Source organism: Ixodes scapularis, unplaced genomic scaffold (assembly GCF_016920785.2).
Source record: "Ixodes scapularis isolate PalLabHiFi unplaced genomic scaffold, ASM1692078v2 PGA_scaffold1__304_contigs__length_218370807, whole genome shotgun sequence".
NCBI classification, from domain to species: domain Eukaryota; kingdom Metazoa; phylum Arthropoda; class Arachnida; order Ixodida; family Ixodidae; genus Ixodes; species Ixodes scapularis.
In genome coordinates, this window is record NW_024609846.1 from 20,017,930 (window position 1) to 20,040,098 (window position 22,169).

The window sequence follows — 22,169 nt, forward strand, 5'->3', positions numbered from 1 at the left end:
ACGATTGCTCTCGGACACCGAAAAGCGCTACGCGCAGATTGAGAGAGGCTCTTGCCTTAGTCTGGGCATGCGGGAAGTTCGACGATTACCTGGTTGGAAAAACGTTCAAGCTGGAGACAGACAACAAGCCGCTCGTCCCCATCCTCTTGTCGAAAACTAACGACTTGACACTCAGACTCCAGCGGCTGAAGATGAGGATGATGCGCTACCAGTACAGCGTAGAATATGTACCAGGGAAGGACCTACTACCTGCTGACACACTTTCCCGAGCACCTCTACAACAGACAGGGGACACAGATCTTGAAATAGACGTCGAAGCTTCTGTCTGTTCCTTGAACAAAGCTATCCCAGTCAAGGACCATTGCCTACAATGGCTAAAAGAAAGCCAAAAATAGGACACAGTCTGTACCCACCTACGAAAACTAAGCTCAAAGGAGTGGCCATCCAGAAGAGACTTGCCACAAGACCTGAAACCTTTCTTTGAGCACCGACACCAGCTCACCGTAGAAGACGACTTGCTCCTCTATGCAGCCCGTGTCGTCGTTGCTGTCTCGTGCAGAAAAGAGATCATGCACCTCCTTCACGAAGGCCACTTCGGCATCACGAAAACACAAGCAAGAGCAAGGGACTGTGTCTGGTGGCCAACAATAGCAGCAGAGATAACTGCCACAGTAAAGCAATGCAACGAATGCATCAAAACCACGTGCAATCGCAAGATGCCGCTTCTAAACACGGAAGTTCCTGACCGACCATGGCAGCGCGTTGCAATGGATCTTTTCTACTTCAACAGCCACTGGTGGTTGATCATGACAGATTATTTCTCAAGGTACCCCGAGATAGCACGACTTGAGAAACTCCCATCGCTTACCGTCATTAACCACTGCAAATCAATCTTCGCTCGCCACGGCATTCCAGAGGTGGTAGTGTCCGACAATGGGCCTCACTTCTCGTCATAAGATTTCGCTACATTTGCTCGAGAATACGGGTTCAAGCATACCACCTCAAGCCCATATTTCCCCCAAAGTAATGGGCTTGCGGAAGCAGCCGTGAAACGCATCAAGAAATCAATGGAAAAAACGAAAGACCCATACTTGACCCTTCTCTCTTACAGGTCGACTCCGCTGAAGAACGGCTACAGCCCCGCTGAACTACTTATGGGTCGACGTTTACGAACCAAGCTCCCTATTGTTCCCGAGATGCTCATGCCTCACATGCCAGACATGAGAAAACTTCGCGACTTTGAAGAACTATACCGAGAAAACCAGAAGAAAGACTTCAATCGACGGCATGGCGTACGCACACTGCCTGAAGTCCTAAATGGAGATGAAGTTTGGATCACTGACATCAAGCTGAAAGGTACAGTGCAGAGACCAGCAGAGGAACCCAGGTCTTACTTCGTAGACACTGACAACGGTGTTGAGCGACGTAACCGAACTCATCTTGTTCCTTTTCCTGCAAATGTCCGGAAGGCGGAAGTCGTTGACAGCGAAGATGCTCAAGAGCCACGTACAGAATGTGAAGGCAATCTTCATTCACACACGAAAAGTGGCCGATGCGTCAAGGCTCCCCAAAGACTTTGACTCTACTGTATGGGGGAAATGTTGGATAGCGCTACACTGAGCAGCCGAGCAGATAGAGCTCCGCGGCCCGTGCGCATGAACTCGTGCCTTGCGCCCGTGGCTAGAACGTACCCGGCTCTGAGCCGATCGCCATATAAAACCTCTTGTTCTGCCTTTCTATCGTGTCAACGTTCCCTGGCGCAACTTGCAACACGACTTGCAACAGACGCCATGGCTCGCGCGTGGGGAGACCGAGCCGGCAGCCAGTCATCACATTACGAACCTCGTGAGTATGGTGAAATGCTTAGGACATTCAGGCTAGAGAGGCGGCCTACTACCGGTACCCCACCCCAACCTCACAAGGAAGGAGGCGTTGGTGTTTCGACATTTACAAACAAGATGCATGTTAACCCCAGTAATAGGGAAGCATATTCTCCCAGACCTATTCCAGGACGACGTGTGTAAGTTATGTAAAAGCGACAGGGCAACGCTCGCGCATATCGCGTGGGACTGCACCAAAAGATGACGGGAAGCAAGCCAAGAGGCGGACCTTCCATCGGAACTCAAAGACGCCACCGAAAGCGACAACTACGAGGTACAACTATAGGCCGTCCAGCAGACCGCGGCACTCCTAAAGAGGCAAAGTCCTCGGAGGGTGCTAGCGACGACGTGAGGCCGCGTCCGGTAGTCTAGGGCTACTGCTGCAGGTTCAATAAAAGTTTTACAAACACACACACAACCTGTAAACAGTACGGACGATAGTTCAGGCGATGCGCTTGATCGGGCTGCCGCCGCTGCCAATGTGGTCACGAACACAGCGGGTCTCCTTTTGTAGGCGTACGTGGATGGTAGGTGTCGTTGCAATCGCTGGGGGCGTTTCGAAGCGAAGACACGTGGTGGTGATGGGGCGTTTTGCAGCCAAAGCACAGGGTCGTGACGCCACGCTGTTACGGCTTGGTGATCCTTGCTTGTATGAGGCCGCAAGTTCTGTAAGTAGTACGGACGATAGTTTAGGCGCTGTGCTTGATCGGGCTGCCGCCGCTGCCAATCGAAATAAAAAAAAGAGTATTAACTGACCGACGCCGAGTTCAGTCCCACGACACTGAAGCCTGCGGGATGACGGCGTCCAGATGATGCTCGAATCTGTTCTTCACTCTGTTGCGCACAGCCACGACGGCTGTGCGGAACAGTGGCTGTGCGGAACAAAGTGAATAATAGATTCGAGCAGCGATGGCGCGAGAAGGTAACCGAGACGTAACATGCCTCGAGCTTCATATCGGAAGAGGAGCTTTCGAGGTAGTTACTGCAGTTACTCAAACTTCCTTTTTCCCCCTCCCGTTTCCAGAAGAACACGCCAGACGGTCTAACTTTTCATCTCGGGACCAGACCACTCTTCACAGACGGTTATAGTTGACAAGGAGGCTCACTTCGACCCAACTAGTCTCCGAGCTTTGCCGTTTACAAAAGAGAAAAACCTTCGGTACTATCGGGTCCCCGCAGAGAGAAATAGAGCACGACCCTTTTTGGGATAGGGCGCTCGAAGCTTCGGCAAACACGCGGTATCGTTTCACGCGTGCACGGTTGGCTGGTTTTGAAATTCGTTCACATCCCTAACGGAACCGGCCCATCTTCGCGTCTGCGTCTGCGGGATTGTTGTCATGTGCCGCCGGTTTTAGCGCGCACGCGGCGTTATTTTGGCCGGCACAGCTGCTCTTGACCGCCGATATTGTAAGGCCGTAGTGTCCTCGTCCTCCCAAGCAACACTTCCTTTGCTTCCCCTTCTGCAGTTCTCTGATTGACTGACCCCTTCTGGGTGGCCTTCATTGTTCCCCGCGTCAACGACACATTCGTACCATTTCACTCCTCGTGCCACAGGGTTCGCCGCTCGTTGAACTGTCACGGGCCGTCCTATCTGCACAACGAGCGCGAAAGGTCGTGGTCATCTGCTGGTTCGGAAAGGGCGGGACATTTATATGGGCCAATCAGGGCCCCGAATCAATACGACGTTTGCCGATTTCTACACGTTAAAAATTTACGACGCCTGTGGTCTGTTAAGAAGTGTTGCTTTCTTGTTTGAACCCCTCCAATGAAGCTTGCCGCCTATTATAAAATTTAAATGAGCAGTAAATATAACAGGATGGGGCTACTTTATTTTATGTAGGAACGTTGAAAAAACGCGAGAATATTTCAAAGTTGTGAAGACGCGAAATTCGCAAGCCACATTTTGAGCCGTAAAAACAAGTTTTTTACGATATTATTGCTTAAATATCGAATATACAAACAAAATACACACTTTTTCTACTTGATTTTCACAAAGACAACTATCGTATCTACATTGTAACAAAAAATAAAAAAAATAAAAAATTGGGTTTTCCGAGAAAATCCACCTCAATGTCGGTACTTTTTGGTTTTGGCATGACATTAACGTAAACGTACCGCAAAGAAAATTTTATACAACTGGATTTTTTTATAATATCTATAAAGAGCGTGTTTTGGGCTCTCCACAGACATAAGAAATATCAACGATTTTCTCAAAAACCCAAAATTGGGTTTTTGAGAAAATCGACCTCAAACTTTCATCTGTTATTTCTTACAACGTTTACGTGAAGGTAACGGAGCGGCTAGTCGACAGATCATAATCATATTATTATATCTATAATAGGCTTGCTTTGGGCTTTCTGTAGAGCCAAAGAAAGAACATTTACCTTAAGTACAGACAAAGTGATGACCTGTCAAATTTGACCGAAAAGCGACCGGAGTGACGAGTTTGACATGTTTTTTTAGAAAACAATCAGATTCTTAAAAAAATATTTGAATACAACAAGGTATCTTTATAATACCTATTAAATGAAGGGAAAATGTTAAAAGGGTGTAGAGAAAACAATAGCGCCGGCAGAGGGTGTCAAACACGCGACCTTCGACGGCAGGCAAAAACACTAGTTTCTGCCACTGCGGCTTCTACGGCTCGTAACTCGAGAACAAAAAATCTGGAGAACATACGGTTTGCGCCTTCCTTCATTTGAAAAATACCCCCAAAACATATATTTTTTTCCTGAAAATTATAAATTAGACCCTTTTAGCCTGCCCGATTTTAGATGAAAACACCCATATATATATAGGCCATCCGGTGGCTCTCACGTCACGCCGCTGCGGTGGCGCTGCTGTCCACAGAGCGCATGCGCGGACAATTTCACCCCGCAAGGCGGACGAGCGCCATGGCAGTACTCTTTTTTATCTGCTTCATCTCATCGTAGTGATGACCGCAGTCGGCATTCATATGAAACTGGTCTAGTGTTTTCGAGAACCAAAGTCCGAATACCCTTACACCCTACCAGCATCATGGTGTGTACACTTAGTACTTAAACCCCTTCATGCACCTTCCTAAAACCCTTCTTACACTCCTTCATGTTGGTGGAAAAAGGGTGTTTTAGTCGTGTCGGACACCGTTCGAACATCACTCATATTGAAAATGAGGGTGTCAGAAGGGTGTCTCGAATGCCATTGCACACTTAAGGCTTTAAAATGTTTTCTGTGCACCTTCTTTTAAGGGGGTTGCCGGAATGGCACCGGCCTTACCGTGGAGGTTTTAGCTACGATCTCTAATAATTGTCGCCTCTACTATTGCCTCTTACTTTCAGATACATTCATTGAACTTAGATAAACTATGTATTGCGTGAAATATTTACGAGAATAAATCAACATGCGTGTAATCTTTGCAATGGCACTGGACGTGCGGCTGTGAATGAGCGTCTTTGAATTGTTGAATTAAGGAAGTCACCAGGTCCAGGATTCCTCTCCCGTGCGTAATTCACTCCCTCTTTATTTCCCGATTCTGTGTATGTTTGTATTGTATATGGTGCTTATTTTCTTATAATCTTGCTTGTCGTAAAGATATATCCCTAGAAGTCTGATAAAATCGTCCGCAACCTATACTTAAGGAATTCACCAGCATCATGGGGTGTTGGTCTTACACCCGTTCAAGCTGACTTACACCCTCAACGGGGCACTGACACCGCAAATATCGTATTTGCTTTTGTTGTCAAAAACGATGCAATTTGTTGAGGGTATTTTTGCAAAAGTCGGGAGTCTCTATAGGTTCTGCGTTGCACCGGTCCTAAGTGATATTTCTCTTGCGGGGGTCGACCGCGCCATTAAGACGGCCATAGCGTCTATGCCAGTTCTTCACGTGTTTAGGTATGTAGATGATTTTCTGCTAGTGTACCGAAAGACATTGGACAATAATGTAATTTTGTCCTGAACAATAATGTTCAGGACTTATTTTTACCTGTGAAACTCCTAAGGAAGGTGTGTCGCAATTTCTAGACCTTTCCCTATCTTTGCAAACAAACCACCTGTGCTGGTCATTTTCACCCCGTTCTAAAAAAGGTTTACTGCACTATATGTCCTCGCACTCTAAACTCGTAAAGAGAGGCATAGCTCTTTCCTGCCTTACTTTAGCCCTAAAGAAGTCATGCCTCCACACCATCAAAAGCAGCTTTAATGCTCAAATTGAGAGGCTTACAGCGTCTGGGTTTCCAGCGCAGGTGCTAACTGAAGTGGTAGGAACTCTGATAAAAAAAAGTAAAAGGATGCGAAAAAGATGCACGTGATATCGACAAAAAAAGAGTGGTGGTGGTTCCGTATATACACAGAATATCTCACAATCTTAAACAGGTAGCAATAGGTACGGAGTCCCCTTAGTGATGTCAGCACCCCGAAAAAATGGGTCAAATTTGTTCTAAAGTTCGAGCAGAAATAGAAAATATTACAAAACACAGGTGCCGCACAAAACACGTCCGCCCTTACATGCCCTGTTCAACCAGAGTGGTTTATAGCATTCCCCTTTCCTGTGGCAGATCCTACGTAGGACAGACAGGACGGTGTATTAATGACCGGTTAAGGGAGCACAATCTTTCTCTAAATTGAACAGTGGGGGGTCACCTACCTCTGCATTGTCAAGCGTGTAAGTGTACACTTTCTTTACAAAAGACCTCGATAATTGGCAGATTCACCAAAAAAACACACTCGCGAAATTTTTGAAGCTTTGAGTATACTCCGCTTAGGCGAGTGTTGTGTCAGCCATCCTTCTGTGGCTTTAACCGACAAGGAAATAGCCTTTCTACAGTCGTTTGAATGTGGTTGCAGGTGTGTGTCCTCCGCGTGCTCGGGTGCCCCCGTGCGAGTGTGGCCTCGGCTCGAGCTGATACCGAGGGCTGTTCTTTTTAGAGCGCAGCTCTTAGGGGCCCGTTTCCAACCTGAGCGGCGTCGGCGTCGCAGTCGGCGTCGGCGTAACCGGGGGGGGGGGTCACGTGACCACCCCCGAGGTCACGTGACCCCCCGTCGTCACGTGCCCCCCCTTCCGAGGTCACGTGACCCCCCCACCCCCCGAGATCACGTGACCCCCCCCCCCGAAATCAGGTGACCCCCCCCCCCCCGAAATGACGTGACCCCCCCCCCCCCCCCCCCCCGAGGTCACGTGACTACCCGCAGGTGACGTGGCCCCCCTCAGTACCCTTCCCTACTCCTCCTCAAGAGCTGCGCTCCAATTCGGCGTTACAGGGATTTGTAAACGGCTTTCATTTTTCTTCCTTCAATACATCGAGTTGCGAGTTGCGCTTGTCTCTTCTCTCTTCCCTATTCTCTGTTCCTTTCTATTTGTGCGCAATTTTAACCATGTTCAATCATTACCAACTCGCCCAACTAACCACTTTACTATTGCTAGTCCTAGTTGAACAAATGGTTTAGGCTTGCGTTCTATAACTTAAGACTTGATCATGCCTTGCGGTATTCAAAGTAAAAATATGCATTCCACAATGTGTACATCTAGTCTAAACCGTGTAAAAAGGTAGAAGGAACACACAAGATATGTTATCTTGTGTAGCCCGGCTTAACTGTTTATCGCCGTACACAGCGCGAACGTGAAACCGACGCCTTTTTTTTAATGTGTCTCAAAAACAGTAAGAAAAGTCAGTCATTTTGTTTTACCTTACTTCCCATTTAACGAAACGCGTAGTTTGTCAGCATTAAGTTGTCCGTTAGAGGTTCCACCAGAAATATGGAAAATACAGAAAGCAGCGATCGACTGCAAAACAGAGAATTTAGAAAATAAAATATGTCATTAACAAGGGTATCTAACTTGTACAGGAATATTTACCGTCTTAGCTTATATCTTTCTGTGAAAAATATAGCACCAGCTCCACTAAACGCTCGCTCAAACCCTGGACGACACTGGTGGCGCTACCTCTGGATAAAGTTAAGAAACATGGTGGTAGATTGATCTCTTCCGGAAACTCGTCGCGCCGCCCTAGAAAATATCCTTTATTTTTAGAGCGCAGCTGTTAAGCGCCCGTTTCAGGGTTGGGCGGCGGCGCCGTCAGCGTCGGCGTCGGCGTAACCGCACTGAAAATCCGAGGGATCAAAAAATTCTGCGCGGTCTGTCCCAGTCTGCCCTTCCCATGTCGTCAAAGATGGCGATGATGAAAGCTAGGAACGTCACTAGATTACCTTAGTTGTGTAACTCACGCAGTTGGGGGGGGGGGGGGGGGGGGCGGGGGGGGGGGTACGCCCCCCTCCCTTTCCAGTCACTTCAGTCCGACTCCCGTCGTTTAAAGCGACATCTAGACTTTCGCTTCATAAGTGTGTGTTCCATAGAGCAGAGCTGAAACGACACCTAGACGCTGTGCTTCGAAACTTTTGTATTCCATAGAATACACTGCAGTTACCATAGCAGTCGTCCGGGGCGCCGTACGACGGGAGGCTAATCGTGGTGACTGAGGGGAGGGGGGGATTGCCACCCTTGCAAGCAGTGCCGATGAGCAGTTCCGTAACTGAGCTACTCTAATAATGCTGACAGCTAGAGAAGCGCGCCCCCTGTATTTCCCACACGCCGCCAATAGCAGACGACCTTTTTGAGTCAGAAACGATGCATTCTTATTCTGCGCCAATCGTAAATGCCTGATTTTTTTATCCTACCAATAAAGCGTAAATGAATGATGACTAAATGAGGAAATATCAAACAGATGCTGTAAAATAGATAGGTGGGCTAGTTGGTACATGTTTAACTTGTGCTTGCGCCAAGAAACACGCCGCGCCGTACATTGAATGGGCAAAGTCAGTTGTTTACGAAGTACTCATGACTCGCGGAAAAGCGTATATAGAGCAAACGGGGAGGTGCACGCGAGCACGCCCTATCTGTCAGAAGTTTCACCGTCGGGTTATCTAGCAATTCACTGTGATACGTGTCCATGTGCGCCTAATCTTGACAAAACAAAAATAGTTGGAAAACTAAAAAACAAAAATGAGGGAGAATAGCTTGAGGCCTACTGCATGAGAGTAAAGGGCAAGGATAGCTGCGTGAGTGCACCGTCAGTGCACTTAACTGAGAAATGGTTTTCCTTTTTGTGTCGGGAGCCTGAATTTGTGTACAAATGGTAAATGTTCTTCAATAAACGTTCAGTTGTAAGTTAGCGCTTGGTCCTGTCTCATCTTCCTCGGTTCCCCGAGACCTCGTTTTTTAGGCGCGTCGCAAGTTAAAAATATGGTTTGTCTCGTTTCTTGAACATAAACATTTTGGTGGACATCCATCTGGTTAGGAATAAAACACCTGCAGAGACAACGGCCGCTTTAAAGAAGCCAACAACACCGGGCAATTTGCAAGACGACGACAAGGACAAAAACAGTCACCCGGAACAAAGGGTTGAACTGGCCTTGAAACATCGGGCTCCGTATTATTTTTTGGTTGGAGTTTTCCTTTCTTTTATTCAGTCTACACTCTAAAAAAATCCGTTCTTGAAAGGTTCTTCGCCGCCCCAAGAACTCTTTTTCCTCGTGAAGAACTGTTTTCGCTCAAACAGTGTCGCCTCCTGGCGCAGCAGAAAGGCGACCGGGCGATGAAGAACGTTTGCCTGGAAAAAGGTTCTTCATAACGTTTTTTGTTTTTTTTTTCTTTCTTTTTTGTTTTCGAAGAAGCGGTTGCGCGCGAAGGAGTGCCGGTGGTGCCGCTGCGCCGGGCCGCTTGCCTGCGTGAGATTCTGTAAAGGCGAAAGTAACAGCGGCCAACAATTCGGGGTTCGCTGTTTACTGTTTCGACCTGGTTCTGTCAGCGGCATTCAATGGATGGGTTCACGGTGCGAGAACATACAGATGTGTGTAGATGGAAGCTCCAGGACGTGTCAGATTGGTTGACAAAGCAAAACCTTGCAGACTTCGCCCAGAGATTCGAAGGTAAGCAGAATGCTCCGTCCTCTTTGTTTGTGTTGGTTGGCGGCGTCGGTTTCGTCTCGCGTTTTCAGTTTCCAAGTTGAGGGTAACGCCGGTAACGGTGGCTGATCGGGGTCTCGATGGTGCTATCCTTCCATATTTCCATGTGCACGCGAATACTTTTTTTTATGAAACTTGTAGTGCAGTGTGGATATTTGGACATATTTTGTGAGCGACGAACTGCTTCCGGGTCTTTCGGCGATTGGTGAGATTTGTCGTCGTTTGTGCGATTTCAGCATGAGCGGATACGAGTGTTTAAAGTTTTCGCAGTGCTACCACATAGGGAGTCATCTGACAAATCATGTCCAGATAGCTCATGGTAACCCGGACTTTAATTCTGTTTGCAAGTTGGGTGAGTACTCTCCGTCTGGACGATATTTTATTGCATTTGAGAGCTTCAGGAAGCACATGAGACGTAAACATGTCGAGGGAGGATCTGGGGAACCAGAAAATGGAAGCAGTGGGGGGGTGATGCATTACACTGCTTTATGGTTGTCCCCCTCTCCCCCCCCCCCCCCCTCTTCACTCTCTTTATACTATATTTGTGTACACCATCGGAATAAAAGGGTAGAAAAATGTGGTATAACTTCTGTCATTAACATATATAACATATATGTATGATATAAACTGTATGTGCAATATTTTATCTCCTTTTATGCAGAAGAGGTTGATGGGAAGACGTTACTAAACTTGTCAGTGTGGATGATTGAGCAGTTGCTCCCTGCTATGAAACTGCGAGTCAAACTGCTAAAACTGATTGAACAGCTAAAAGGAGACATAAAAGAAAGGTGGGGCACATTACTCAATTCGAAATTTGCGTTCCATTTGTGAAATTCGAGATGCACTAATTACATTGTTATTTTTCAGCTTGCCTGGACCCTCCAATGTGCCTCGTGCTAGTAACACAGCAGCCTCAGTTTGGTCTACAGAGGTTGTAAGGATGTATGGCCTCAGATATATACTCTCCCATAACTTCCCTCGCTACTGTTACAGAGGCTGTGTGAAAAGAGTGAACTATTCCTTCAACCACAGCGAAATGAAGCACGAACAAAGTTGGTCGCTGCGTTGGCAGACGACATTCTGAGCAAAATTCCGAAAGCAGCAGCATTTGAAGTCCTCACTTATATATCTTAAAAGAGAGGCTAACATTTGTTGTCTTTTCTTTCCAGAACGCCAAGTCGGTCTTAGCTAGATGATGTCATGCGTGCCCTCCAAGCGGCATACCCCTTCCTGGCCGACTCCACTGGACGCTGCGTAAGATTTACAAGAACTTGTTTTCATTCTGACAATTGAAATGCTTGTATCGAAGTTCATTATCTGCATTGTAACAGGCTTGCTACTCGTCAGTCTCACTGTAGGATTCACTGCGGCACAGCCTTATTAACAAAATGAAAAAAGAAAGGTTGCTTCTTATGCATCTGCCAGAAGTTCAGCAAAACAAGGAAAACTATGGCAAAGGTGGTGGACGAAAGCGAAAGGAAAAACGCCAACGCAGTGACTGTATTCAAAAATAAAAAAAGGACCATGGTAAGTTTGTTATAATCTGGTTCAGACACAGTTAAAAGAAATAAAACTAACCTGGAAGCGGGAACTGTTGTTAAATAGTTATTCAGCTAAATGTAGTTATGTAACTGCTGCACCATATGCTTCAAAGTGCTTAGCCTGTTACATTTTGCCAAAATGAGAGGAATCTTTATACAGTTTTCATTTGCCCGTCCTGAAGAATGGTTAGAAGCTTGGGAATGACCTTACCAAATTCGGCTTGATTGTTTTTAAAAGGCATATTTATTGTTCGCATGCAGATTCTTGTTATGAAGTCTTAAATATACGACATTGATATTCACAATCAAATGATGAAATTTTTGTTTTATTATAATCTTTAGAACTGTAACAAAACATCACTTTGAGTACTCAAAATGTTTCTATTTTTACATTATTTTATTTTAGTGGTACGTACTGTTTGCTTTACTTTTGATTCCGTACCTAAAACCACTATTCACAGAAGTTTATACTATCCATCATCACTCAGACTGTTGTTGCCATGTCTGGTGCTTCTATGTGCAACTAGCAGATAGTGCTTTGTTCGAGAGAATCAAGCTTGTCAAGCAATTGATGTTAACAAAAAGGTTGCACAGGAGTGGGAGGGCAAAGTAGATAGTGTTTTAGTTGAGCATGCCAACACATTAACCGTATGATAATATTGACAGTGGTAAGAATAAAGACGAAGTTTTTGCTTACATTCCAATACATCTTTTAGCAGCTCCTAAACGTACTTTTGGCTACTCCTAAATGGACTTCTGACTACTGCAACAGGTGCTCCAAAGTGACTTGAACGAATCACATTGCTGTAAATGAAATCTGTAAAAGTCACAGTTGCATGGCTTGTCAGATATATCAAATACTCTCTGGTTGTCTCTCGGTTAAATATTTTTTGTTGCATTGAACTGCCTTATTATAGCTGAAATATAGAGTGCATATAACTTGATCTATTTGGACCCGTGCACCCACTGTTTAAATTACAATTTTTTACATAACATAAAATAAGGCTTGCTGGAGTTCGTCTGGTACACAACTTTGTTCTTCAAATCCCATATTCTGTGCATGGCACTGACTTTTTTTTTCAGGTTCCACATCATGACGTAGAAGGTACCGACAACTGTGCAGACCACATAGATATTATGGCTGCTGAATGCTCCAAGGCTGCAACAGATGTGAAGCTCTTACTTCAAATAATGGCACAGACGTAACAGGCAAGGAGGGTAGACATCGCTGGCAAGACCACCACTGATGTTATTTAGCTTTACCCGGCCCTCTGCATTCCCGAAGTGGTAATTTTAACACCTTTTCCACTAAACTTTCAAAGCAATAGACAGCCTGAATGGTGGATCAGTTTTGTCTGGTTTTGAGTTACTTCAAACCTAAAAAGGGTATACTAAGAGAGTTAGGCACTGTCTAAATTCAGCTAACAGCCTGGTTTGCAGCTGCCTACTTGTAGTGCCGTTGTGCTCTTTGTCTGGGTTTAAAACCTGTTTGTGCCATGCGCCCTCGCAGTGTGTGGTTGGAGAGGGGCATCATGAGAAGGAAGGAGCCAGAAGTCTTGTTTTGCCGCAATTTCCTTTTCCCTGCTTCCACACCTGAGTGGTCTCGTCCATCTCGTCTCCAAGATAGCATTTTTATCCATAAAGTATACCTCAACAAGAAAGGGTTTTGAAGTTTTTCCAAGTCAGTTTTTGTTTTCTTTTGTTAGTGGTCAAATAATAGATCTGAGCTCGCTAACGTGCCATATATGAAATCAGACATCTAGAACGTTGTCTCCATTTTCTCAAGGCCAAAATTTCAGTGTCTCATTTCAGTGTTCCACTAGGCCGTGTTATATTTGATCTATATTTTAGGCAGAGAAGCATTCTACTCATGTGCTAAGTTTCAATCTAGTCATGTTCAATAAACGTCAGTATGTTTTTTTTTTGTGAACCGCGGTATCTTGTCTTCATTTCACCATTGACAAGTTGGACATTGCAGAGCATCTCTTTTGTTCTCCTACCTTTATTCCCTATACCTCATACTTGGTCTTGACAAGAGTATCAACGATGAATGTGTACTTGAATACCCATCCAAGCCAGTGGTTCTGCAGTAGATGTAGTGCCCCAGAAAAGGAGCCTTGTCGTTCAAAGCCTGTTTTGCACGTCTGTTGACGTTTGCAAAACGTCTAGGTGATGTATATTGCCTCTTTGAACAGTTCGAGAGTGTCAATAGAGAGCGGTTTACAAAAAAAAGCTACTGTACACCTAAAATTGCTGCCCAAGTCGCTTTTTGCGAATAAGTTATTCAAGTTAACTCGAAAGTGGTCTTTGCAACAAAACTTTCATTGAAAAGGTTCATAATAGAAAGCTCTCTCGGTGAAAAGTAACTTAAAAGTTAGGGGTGAGCAAGTAGTGGTTAAAATAAAATCCTTGGTAGTTTTTTATAGTTCTCTCTCGGATGTAACGGTTTTTTATCAAATACCTTTGCAAGCTTCTTATAAGCTCTTTCAATTGACCAGTAAATCATGAAAAACCTTTATTGAGTTTTTTTAGGGTCTAAGGAAATAACAGTTCTAAATAAACTCTCAAGGGAACTTTACTGTTGGGGTGTGCGAATACCCCTCGGTTCAAATAGCGCAGCGATATTTCTAGATTCAAGAAGTCCACGATACACAATGACTTTCATTGCAGTGTTGAACCTAAAAATATCGCTCTTCTTTTCGAACCGAGGGGGTATTCGCACACCCAACATAAAAGTTCCCTTGAAAGGTAATTTAGAACTTATTTCCTTAGACCCTAAAATAACTCAATAAAGAATCTTCATAACTGGTTAATTAAAAAAGAGCTTATAAGAACCTTCCCAAGGCACTTGATGAAAAATTGCTTTATCCGAGAGAGAACTAAAAAGAACTGTTTCAGCGACAGAACAACTGGAAAGAACTTTTTAAACGTTCTGCACGAAGAACTGTTCGATTGAAAAGAGAACTTAAAAGAACTGTTAAACGGTTCTTCACCAAGAACTGTTTTAACGAGAGAAGGGCTGAAAAGAACTTTTTACAAGTTCCTCACGAAGAACTGTTTCATTGAAAAGGGAACTTAAAAGAACTCCTTAAAGGTTCTTCATGAAGAAATTTTTTATAAGGTGCTCAAAAGAACCTTTTAGGGTGCAAAATATGGACAAGCCGAAGAACTCCAAAAAGTTCTTTTTCGAACGGATTTTTTTTAGTGTGTAATTCCTTTTACCATTATTTTCGGCTGCATGTCGTCGTCTCTTTGGACTCTCAGGTCATAACCGCGTCTCTTTTCTTGTCTGCAACTTTGATCCATGCTGTTTTGAGGGTGCAAGTAATCGTCATATTGCGGTTAGCTCCCAACAAACGAGTGGAGATTGCTCTCTGGTACGAGGAGTGCCAGAGGACGAAAGTGGTTGCCGACATTTTCGGGTGGAGTTTCGGCGGCGACATCCAGTTTCCCCTACAATTCTACGCTGGGTAAGTAGCCCCAACGAGGGACCGACAACAGGAGTGTCATCACCGAAGCTGACGCTAAAAAATTCAGTAGTCGGTGCTTTCACGTCAGACCCCCCCCCCCCCCCCCCCCTTGTCGACGCGGAGAGCACATCCGACATTTATCGGTAGTTGCGCCAATCAGACGTCTTTGGTAAGCAGACGGCCGCCGTAGGTAGGAAGTTATTTTTTTTTATTTCTACCATTTTACTTATTCAAGTTTTTTCAGTGACATTGCATACCGTTTATGCACGTTTTTCAGCCACATATATATACAGAAGTATAGCTCAGTACGTTCAGAAACCAACTTATGTCGTCCTTTCAAACACCCACTTATCCCTTTGACTCACCCTGTATTCTAAGTGATTAGTTAAAGACATAATGACGCCTAACATGTATGAAAGCGAGATATATTTGAAAGGATGTAGGGAAGCTGTCTTAAAAATGAGTTCTGTAATTAAAGATATCCCATTCAAATCGAAAGAATGCGCTTTTTTGCCTTTCTAAATTCTCTGTTTGTTTAACCTCCTTCAAGGGCATCAGGAGAACCCACAGGAGCACGAAGGCTGTACGCCCTAACCTACCTGATTCCCAGTGGAATCAAACAAATATATATATTGTCTAATAACAAATAAATCTGTTATGTGGTATAGTGTATTTCAAAACGGAATGGCGGATGCGGTTTCAAAGTGATCGGTATAGTGAGGACGACTTCAACTTTAGAATCGCTCATGGCTCGCTTTTTTGTCGACAAATTGGTACAGAGGACGGAATGTTGAGCTTAATAAGAATATACGTTCGTGAAGAAAACTAAAAATAGCGTTCTCACTTAGCAAAGCATCGTCGCTAATGAACGGGCTGTTTATAATCAAGAGTCGCGAATGGACTTTCCTAGAGAGGGGAAATTCGGTCGATTATAGCGTTTTAAATTAAGAATGTAGCAAATAACGTAGTTAAAAGAGCAATTTGCCGCCAGATGACACCTACGTAGATGAAACTTTTGTGTGGGGACGCATTCTCTGCCCCATAAGTCACAAGGTATTTCCTGGCCATAACTGTGCTTGATAATTAAGGAGAACGCGAAGGCTTCGCTTATCAATCGTGGGTCCACTACTTTAGTGAATTCGGCGTGCTGTACAATTTATCTTGGACAAGACCAGTTGCAAGACAGCGCTTGGTCTTTCCAGTTCCTTTAACTCGTCCATTGTTTTTCTTTTTTTTAGCGCTGTTCTTACTTGAGATACATCCCCAAATAACCCAAGTGTGTACTATGTACAACTCAATTTATTTGCACAATTCACGTGCTATTTTGCCCCTTGATAAATTAAAAAATGTGGAAAAAATCATGGTAAGCTTTTACCTTTATTTTTCTTGAATTACTTGACCGAGAATACTGAAGGACAAGTTCACTGTAGTGTCGACGCATTTTGTATAAAACAATTTCTACGTTAAAATGTCAAATAAAAATCTTAGCTGTACAAGCGCGAGCAATAAACTCTAGGAATAATTATGCAATACTGTAGTCTTTCTAATAGAATTCCATTTTTTTGTGGTAGTGCTTGTTCACACAGAGATGTGATCAGATACAATTCGTGCCATTTCGCAACACGTATTGACACTCCTTTTTATAAGAGTGCATATGACACTCCCAGGAGCCCGTCCAATAATTTTGCACCGCAAAGCGATCAACACACTACTCTTATTTTTTATCAATGGGTTCGACCCCATAGAAAGAAGGGCATCGGTATCACGCGGTCTCGATGAAAGACGTACTAGATATATTTATGTCTCAGATACAGCGCTACCACTGGGTTTCCTTGCCGCTCACATTTATCATTAGCTAGTCTGATTTAGAAAAAAGACAATTACTGATATTCATACTAAATCGCCGAGCAGTAGTTTTGCAGGAGCTTTTAAGAGCGCAATACGGTCTCGTTTACACCGCTGCGTCGCCTGCGTTACGATGCATCCGTTGCTTCGTGCAGCACAGCGCCTCTCCATCGGCACGTATTAAGGGTCGCCATAGCAGCAGCTCGACGCAAACACTCTTAAGGCAATCAAATGCAGTGAAATGCAGGTGTCTGCACCGACCTCAAGGTCTGCGGGGCTACCCAAAGATATGCCCACTAAATAGGAGAGAACTAGCATAATTAAATGTCGGTTGTGAAGGTCTTGGTTCAAAAATCGTCACAAGCCTAAAGTCAATCTAATGTTGTTGTTTTCTTATCTTGAATAGTGTATGTCTTCTAATAAATCGCGTTTGGATATTCGTTTATTTGAAGCGACCTGTATATGATAAGAACTTTGACGTTTCTGGATTTTGTCCTTTCTTTCTGACAGGATTGTGCCCTCCCTTATGTTACCACTGTCCAAGTGGCCAAGCACGCAACTGCATACGGTTTGAAGATTACCGGTCGAAGAAGGTCTACGTTGAGGACAAAGCTTTACGAAAATAATCTAGTGGTGAGAAACTGCTCTTGCGTTTTTAACGTATTCAACAAGACTCCTGAGTCTCTGCGTTTATTACGGTTGACTTTAGGCTATCTCTTTTAATAAACGGGAAACAATTTGGTTTCCTCTAAAAATATAATTTTGGAGTTCGTCTTGTATTAATTTTTACGCCATTTAGAAGCATATCACCTGATTAGAGTGGACATATTATCCAAACCAAGCTGATCATAATGACGCCTTTTTTTCTCTCTTGGTCTGATAGGGAGTTCACAATGCTATAAAACTAGCCAAAAAGAAAAAAAAATAGGACGATGCTCGCTCATAAAAAGTTTAAATTTTGCCGTACGTGCACTGAAGTGGTAAGTTTTACCTGCTGAAAGTTCAAAACGGAACTAAGTTTCTGTACAGCGAGCAACAAACGTGCCAGGCTCAACGCCAGACTTGTTCGCAGACATTTTATTTCGCGATGGCTATAACTTGTGACTCCATGTCCCTATAGAAAAAGCGAGCAGACGGTAGAGTATGTCACCTGCTCACTCTGCCTGTGAGGTGCGTCGGCTTCCCCCCTCGCAGAGCCTCAGAAATCTTCGCAACTTATCACATGCCCTAAAGTGCATTCTGTTGGATTCTTAGTATTCGGCGATCCGGAATTCATTTTTCCCGTGGGAAGGGTATTTCTTTTTTCTTGGCCGTGTATCAACGGCACACAGATGAAATATTTGTACCTTAAGTAGCAATGCCAGAGAGAGGCCAAGTTGGACGCAAGCAACAGGTCAGCGTTTGGGTGGCGCTGCTGCTCTCGCTTTTTAGGTGTCAGCTGAAATAAGCACTCGCAGCCATGTCCCGCGCTCACCTTTTGTAGCTAACGTGGAAAATTAAGCACTATTGTCTTGCTGCCTATTGGCTTTTACCTGTATATATTTGATGCTTGGGGAAGAAAGTTACTGTGAATGCCCAAAACAGATTCTTCAGCCAGTACACAGAAAGGACCGCGACTATAACAAATGTATGATAATGTTTCCTTTTTTGTAATTTTGTCTTATATTTACAAAGCGACGCATGCAATATCCGCGCCACGGAAGTTCAAAGCATCCAATTAGTTTGTTGTTTTGATCAAACATTTGTATATATATTATTTATGTTAGATACTATAAACCCTCGGGGGCATTATACGGGTGGCAGGCGAACAAGTAAATGACACCAGATCGCATCGGAGAAATCATGCGCTGCATGCAGCGGACACGAAACCTGAAGAACATTGAACAGCACGTGCTTACGCGCTAAATAAAAATACACGAAATATAATATTCAAGGTGTTTGATTTTTAATTTGAACAGATGTATTTTTAATATCCCGTAAAATATAAACTAATGCGGGTTGTGCGGGTGAGCCTTACGGCCAGGGGGACATTAAATGGGCTGGTAACCTTCCATATAAGTCTGATAATTAAACGATATTTCTAAATTATTTTTCACATATTAAAATTAAACACTAGCTTTTAATGAGAAGCTTGCGGATAACCATCGAAAACAACTAAATCGGGCAATTTTAGAACGACTTGAAGCACGTGGAAACGCGGTGGTATACCAAAGTCGCCATTCGTGCAGCGGGCACAAGGCTAGCGGTAAGGAAACGCGAACGATAATCAAATTATCCAAGCTTCCACACCGCTAGCTTTTAAAGCATTCAAACTTTAACACCACCAGTAGAAACTTAATACAAACCTGGCGCGTCTGTTTTTAATATTTTCTATGCTGTTGATCAAGGGATGCTGGTAGGTATCCAAGATTTCAAAAGAATATTCAAGAATGGGTCTGATATTGCTGAGGTCTAGTGTATTTTTTCCCTCCCGAGGGAAATCTCCAAGTTTGCGCTTGACCAAGCCTAATTACCGTGTCAGACGACGTCCTAACGATCGTTTACTCTGGCTGTCCTATTCACAGAATGCCTGAATACTTGAAAGGATAAAACATCGAGGACGGGGACGGGAACAAAATTTCTTTCACTGAGCAACAACATAAAATGGAAACAATATAAAACCTTCCCCCCCCCCCCCCCCCCCCAGGGTTCCAACGTTCTCGAAGACGGAAAGGAGAATTTTTTTATAAAAGAAAGAACATTTACTATAAATAAAAAGTTTAAAAACGCTGGCGTCACAACGAGGTATCAGTAATCTAGTTATCTCTAGTGCTAGGAATTCGACCCCTTTCATTATCAGTGATCATGAAGTTGCAAAAATATTGTTGCTGACACTTCAAAAGGGAAATGTACTATAAATTTAGGAGTTTTAAAAGCACTACCGACACGACGAGATGTCAGTAATCGTGGCGCCAGTGCTTTTTATACTATTATTTTATAGTAGATTTCCCTTTGGGACAGTCAATAACAATATTTCTGCACCTTTATTATCACTGACAATGACAGACGTCTAATTCCCAGCACCAGAGATAACTAGATTACTGCTACCTCGTCGTGACGCCAGCACTTTTTAAACTATTGTATTTATAGTAAATTCCCTTTCCTTATTAACAATTTTCACCTTTCCTCCATCGAGAACGTTGGAACCATTGGGAGGCAATTTCATGTTTCGTGCCATTCTATGTGTTTGCACTATGAAAGGAGTCCTGTTTCCGTCCCTGTCCTTGGTGTCTTATCCTTTCAAGTATTTGAATTTGAATTTGAATTTATTCATCTCTCAACAGTACATTGTGAGATGGGACGCAAGGGAAAAAGCTGCGTGGTGCAGCTTGAGGGCCCCCTGCGCCCCTACACACGACAGCAGTGGGCAGGAACAGAAGAACATTTCCAATAAAAGTACACTGACACATTCAACGTAATAGGGCACTATGCATATTTCAGTGAAAGGAACAGTTACACAATTCTTGCACAAAATGTGGGTCTAACAGATGAAGGACATCGATCAATTTATTCTTGGGGGTTGTTTCTATAGAAATATTATTATGCAAAAGAATGTTGAGATAAAGGGGTAAGTTTTAACTTAATGATTGGGCGCGATAAGATGTGCGCATAATGGCAATGACCAATGCAATGTTGTGACGTATGTTATATGCGGGTGTGTGGCGATTGAGTTTAAACATACTTAACAGGACATCATTGTTAGTCGCGACAGCACTCTTATACAAACACAACAATTTGAAAGCATAAAGAGAGGCTGACTTAATAATACTGAACTTGAAAAAATATTGTTCTGTATGCGTACACGATGAGACATTCGCAATCAGCCTTACTGCCCTTTTTTGCGCAAGAAGCACTTTGAGTTTGTTTTGTTTTGTGGTTGTTCCCCAGATGATATGACAGTAAGTAATAATAGGTAGTAAAAAGGCATTATAAATGAGGATTTTAACACTTGTCGGAAGCGAGTATCTATGGCGACACAGTACACCAATTATTTTGTTCATTTTCATGCGTGTATGTTGGATCTGTGCATCCCAGTTAAGCGTCTCGGAAACCACAATGCCTAAGCATTTCATCGTTGGTACGATATGGATCCTGCTTTGTCCTAGTAGAATTTGGATATCTTCAGATATTACTTTATTGTTCGTTCGAAATATTATAGCTTTAGTTTTGTTAGTATTAACCTTCAAGTGATTTTTTCGGACCATTGGTGCAAGTATGAAAGGAATTCAGTGCCACATCCAGACAAGTCGCCAACCGTTTTTCCTGTTACAAGCATTGTAAGATCATCAGCATAGGCAATAATATTTACTGAAAGGGGAGCATAAAAAATATCATTAACATATATCAAAAATAACAGAGGGCCTAAAATACTACCTCGCAGTACACCAGATGACACTTTCTTTAGCTCTGATGAGAAGTAATTATGTGATAGCATCTGATTACGGTGCATTAGGTAGGAGTGAAGAAGTGATAAACTTACGCCCCTGATCACATAATGATTAAGCTTATATATTAGCACGTTATGATTGAGTAAGTCAAATGCTTTAGAGAAATCTACATATATTCCAAGCACTAAATGTTTTTCTTCAAACACGTTGATTATTATTTCTTTTTGCTGACCGAGTGCCATTTCCGCGGATCGATTTCGTCGGAAACCAAACTGGTTGTCTGACAAGACAGCATGTTTGGTTAAAAAAGAGTTAATTCTATGATATATGATTTTTTCTAATCCTTTTGACAACACTGGAAGAATCGAAATTGGCCTGTAATTTAACAAATCAGAAGTAGAAGTAGAAGGACCGCCTTTATGTATAACGACGACTTTTGCGACTTGCATTTGTTTTGGGAATACGCCACTGGAAAATAAAAGGTTGTATATATGAGTTAACACTGGGGCCAATAGACCGATGACATATATGAATGGCTTGATTTGAAACCCCTCTTTATCTTTTGCTTCATTTTACCTGAGACTTGTAAATGTGGCAATTACTTCGTTTTCTGACGTTGGGAATAGATATAGGGACTCTCGGACACCTGATGCCTGGCATGTGTAGTCACCAGGCGTGTCAGGTGGGCTACACAGTTTCTTTGTGACGTCAATAAAAAACTGGTTGAACTCATTACATAGCTCTTTTCCGGTAATTTCATAACCATCCTTTACTATTGACGTAACCGGTACCCTGAAGCTTAAATTCAAGACTTGGTTTAATTGGCTCCACTGATCACGTGCACTTTTACCTGAGGTAAAAGAAAAGAGATTGCAAAAGTATTCACGTTTTGCACTCTTCAGCTCTCGATTCAGCCGATTGCGGTATTTTTTGTATGTACATAATTTCGCAGAATCTCGAGATTTGATAAATTTCGCATATAGTTTATCCTTTCCTTTTATTTTTCTTGCGAGCTCAGGCATGATCCACGGTTTTTTTTATTTTTGCGTTTACGATAGCATATAATGG

The 22,169-nt window shown here is 43.4% G+C and overlaps 1 long non-coding RNA gene across 1 annotated transcript; it reads left to right on the top strand.

Moving 5' to 3' along the window:
* Window positions 1–10,985: 10,985 nt before the first annotated feature.
* Window positions 10,986–12,611, top strand: LOC121836027. Its single transcript, XR_006077756.1, has 3 exons — window positions 10,986–11,072; window positions 11,150–11,345; window positions 12,443–12,611. It is a non-coding gene; the product is annotated as an uncharacterized LOC121836027 (long non-coding RNA).
* Window positions 12,612–22,169: the final 9,558 nt, after the last annotated feature.